The sequence below is a fragment of the Ornithorhynchus anatinus genome, chromosome 2, assembly GCF_004115215.2.
Source record: "Ornithorhynchus anatinus isolate Pmale09 chromosome 2, mOrnAna1.pri.v4, whole genome shotgun sequence".
NCBI classification, from domain to species: Eukaryota; Metazoa; Chordata; class Mammalia; order Monotremata; family Ornithorhynchidae; genus Ornithorhynchus; species Ornithorhynchus anatinus.
In genome coordinates, this window is record NC_041729.1 from 145,970,763 (window position 1) to 145,975,126 (window position 4,364).

General features: G+C 46.7%; 1 non-coding gene across 1 annotated transcript; it reads left to right on the forward strand.

The window, feature by feature from the left end:
* The first annotated feature begins 2,739 nt into the window (after positions 1-2,739).
* LOC114809457 lies at positions 2,740-2,877 on the forward strand. Its single transcript, XR_003757241.1, has one exon. It is a non-coding gene; the product is annotated as a small nucleolar RNA SNORA7 (small nucleolar RNA).
* Positions 2,878-4,364: the final 1,487 nt, after the last annotated feature.

Sequence of the window (4,364 nt, forward strand, 5' to 3'; positions counted from 1 at the left end):
TGGAAAATAACGCAAGAGAGGTGGTTAGCAGTGAGATGCATCATGACATACTAGAAAGAACATGGGTCTGGGAATCAGGGAACCTGAGTTCTAATTGTGGCTCTGCCATTTACCTGTTGTGTGACCTTGGTCAAGTCATTTAACTTCTCTGTGTCTCAGGTCCCTCATCATCAAAATGGGGCTCCAATGCTTGTTCAATCAATCAATCAATCAATCAATCGATAGTATTCATGTATTAGGGGATCAGCATGACTTAGTGGCAACAGCACTGGTTTTGGGAGTCAGAAGATGTGGGTTCTAATCTCCGCTCCGCCACTTTGTGTGCTGTATGATCTTGGGCAAGTCACTTTACTTCTCTGTGCCTCAGTAACCTCATCTGGAAAATGGGGATTAAAACTGTGAGCCCCACGTGGGACAACCTGGTTACTCTCTATCTACCCCAGTGCTTAGAACAGTGCTTGGCACGTAGTAAGTGCTTAACAAATACCATCATTATTATTATTGAGCACTTACTAAATGCAGAGCACTATACTAAGCATTTGGGAGAGTACAGTGCAGCAGAATCAGCAGACACGTTCCCTGTCCCATACGAATTTACAGCCTAGAGGGGGAGACAGACATTAATAAGACTAAATAAGTCATTTAAAATATGAAATTTAAAGATATGTACCTGGGTACTGTGGGGTGGAGGGTGGGGAGAATATCAAGTGTCCAAAGGTCACAGATTAAGGTGCATAAACGAGGGAGAGGGAGCCCGGGAGAAGAGGGCTTAATCGAGGAAGGCCTCTTGGAGATCTTGGTGACAGATCGAATATGAGGGCGAAATGAGAGCGATGAGTGAGGACAATGCCGAGGTTGGGGATCGCGAGGTAGGGAGGACAGTGGTATTGTCTACAGTGATGAGAAAGACATGGGGAGGATAGGGCTTGGATGGGAAGATGAGGAGTTCTGTTTTGGACATATTTAATTTGAGGTGTCACCTGCTCTCCCTGTTATTGGACAGGGAACCTCATGTGCAAGCTATCTTTTATCTACCCCAGTGTTTAGTACGGTGCTTGGCATATAGTAAGCACTTGCCAAATGCCATAATTATTATTATTGGCGTTTTATTTTTATTTGGAACCATGGGAGTAAGTGAGGACCCAAAGGAAGTGAATGTAAACTGAGAAGAACAGGGGGCCCAGAAAAGGCATAAATAAGGAGGTCAGACTCTGGAAATTCTTTAATTATTTCAAATATATCGATATCAGTCAATCAATCAGTGGAATTTACTGAGCACTTACTGTGTGCAGAGCACTATATTAAGCACTTGGGAAAGCAGCGTGGCCTAGTGGGGAGATTGTGGGCCTGGAAGTCACAAGGAATTGGGTTCTAATTCCAGCTCTGCCATTTGTCTGCTGGGTGACCTTGGGCAAGTTACCTCACTTCTCTGTGCCTCAGTTACCTCATCAGTAAAATGGGGATTGAGATTCTGAGCCCTATGTGGGACAGGGAATATGTCCAGCCTGATTATCTCGTATTGACCCCAGTGCTTAGAGCAGTGCCTGGTACATAATAAGTGCTTAGAAAATGTCACTATTATTATTTCTAGACTGTGAGCCTGTTGTTGGCTAGGATTGTCTCTCTCTGTTGCCGATTTGTACTTTCCAAGCGCTTAGTACGGTGCTCTGTGCAGGTTAAGCGCTCAATAAATACGATTAAATGAATGAATGGATTACTATTATTAATAAAACACAACCATTCATTCATTCAATCGTATTTATTGAGCGCTTACTATGCGCAGAGCACTGTACTAAGCGCTTGGAATGTACAAATCGGCAACAGAGACAGTCCCCAACCGAGTTGGTAGACATGGCTCCTGCCCTCAAAGAGCTGGTGACCACACAAAACTGGAATAAATAATGTCCCTTTTTTTGCAATCTATGGAAATACAACTAGAACTTTTAAGAGTGGATTCTTCTAATTTTCTTCCTTCTTTCTGGGGCCAGCTACGTTCTAGACTCGTTGGAGGAAGAGATGAATTTTTAGTTTCTGGAAAAGCAGGAATGAAGATGTGCAGTGACACCCAGTGGCTGACTATCAGCATATTGTGGATTTTTCATCATCACAGCTATGTTTTTCCTGTATTTGTGAAGCACTTAATATGTTCCGGGCACTGTATAATCGCTGGGGTAGATGCAAACATCAAGTTGGACACAGTCCCTCTCCCAAATAAGGCTCACAGTCTTAATCCCCATTTTACAGATGAGGTAACTAGGATACAGAGAAAAGAAGTGACCTGCCCACGCGGCGGACCTGTAATTCACTTGTTATATCTGTAATATATTCATGTAGATTCACGGCTGCCTTCCTTTCTAGACTGTAAGCTCGCCGCGCCAGGGAATGTGTCTGTTTATTGTCATATTTTGCTCTCCCAAGAGCTTAGTGCAGAGCTCTGCATACAGTCAGTGCTCAATAAGTGTAATTGATTGACTGATGGAAAAGGGTGTATCTGGGATTAGGGCCCATGCCCTTCTGACGACCAGGCGTGTGCTCTAGCTACTAAGCCACACCGCTTCTCTTTTTATGCACTTCCCCTCCTTCCCTCTTTTCTCACCATCATCATTCTCTCCTTTCATCGTTCTCTCACTCTCTGTTGGCTCCTCCGCGTTTCCCTTTAAAGATGCTCAGGACTTTCCTGTTTTGAAAAAGACACCCCATCTCTCCCTGTCCACATTACTGGCCAGGCACCTCCAATGGATCCTCTCAGGATGGCCCCTGGAGAGTTTCCAGTCCTCTACCAGTCTCGGCTACGGGAGGGAGAGTCGAGCAGAGGCCTGTCCGTTCCATTCCTAGCGTGGCCAAAGGCTAGTGAGTGAAAGGCCATCTGCTACAAGTCAAAACTTCCCCGTGCTGGGCAGCAGCAGCATGGGAGAGAGTCGAGGGCGGCGACTCGAGTTTACTGCGTTGAAGGAGGCAATGGTAAACAACTTCCAGATTTTTACTAAGAAAACTCTACGGATCCACTACCGGCATGATTGCGGATGGAGAGTGGGGCGTTCTGGGAGAGATGTGTCCGCGGAATGGCTTTGGGTTGGAAATGACTCGACAGCATAAGACAAGACCTCCTCCGAGAGGCCTTCTCACACTGAGCTTCCCCTTTTCCCTCTGCTCCCTCTGCTCCCTCTCTGCCCCCCTTCACCTCCCCTCAGCTAAGCCCTCTTTCCCCACTTTCCCTCTGCTCCTTCCCCTCTTCCTTCCCCTCCCCTCAGCACTGTGCTCATTTGTATATATTTGTATGACCCTATTTCTTTTGTTAATGAGGTGTCCATCCCCTTGTTTCTATTTACTGTGATTAAGTTGTCTCGTTTTTGTCCGTCTGTCTCCCCCGATTAGACTGTGAGCCCGTTGGTGGGCGGGGTTTGTCTCTATCTGTTGCCGAATCGTACATTCCAAGAGCTTAGTACAGTGATATGCACATAGTAAGCGCTCAATAAATACTATTGAATGAATGAATGAAAGACCTTCAGTGGGTTGTGTGTACTCGATATTTCGCTTCCTCTCTCTCAGCTCGCTGAGAAGAAAGTTTCACCTCCTTCATTCTCCCGAGAAAGGCAATCTCAACAGTCACCACTGACCTTTCATAGCCAAGTCCAATGGACTCTCCTGGGCCCAAAGCCACCTTGACCTCTTGACCCCCTTTGACCCGGTTGGTGTGTTGATCGCCTCCTTCCCACCCTCGGAGGTGCTAACTCCCCTCGGTTTCCTGACAGCATCTTGCGGCTTTCCTCTTACCTTAGAGAAGCAGCGTGGCGCAGTGGAAAGAGCACGGGCTTTGGAGTCAGGGCTCATGAGTTCAAATCCCAGCTCTGCCACTTGTCAGCTGTGTGACTGTGGGCGAGTCGCTTCACTTCTCTGTGCCTCAGTTCCCTCATCTGTAAAATGGGGATTAAGACTGTGAGCCCCACTTGGGACAACCCGATTGCCCCGTGTCTACCCCAGCGCTTAGAACAGGGCTCGGCACATAGTAAGCGCTTAACAAATACCAACATTATTATTATTATTATTATTATTAACTATTCCTCTTGAGGACAGATGTTACGGTACTTCCTTGTTCCACTAGATTGTAAGTGCCTTGAGAATGGAGATTGTATCAATCCATCCATCAACCGATCAGTGGTATTTATTGAGCGCTTACTTGTGCAGAGCACTGTACTAAGCGCTTGGGAGAGTACTAGACTGTAAGCTTGTTGTGGGCAGGGAATGTGTCTCGTGGCTCAGTGGCAAGAGCCCGGGCTTGGGAGTCAGAGGTCATGAGTTGGAATCCCGACTCTGCCACTTGTCAGCTGTGTGACTCTGGGCAAGTCACTTCACTGCTCTGTGCC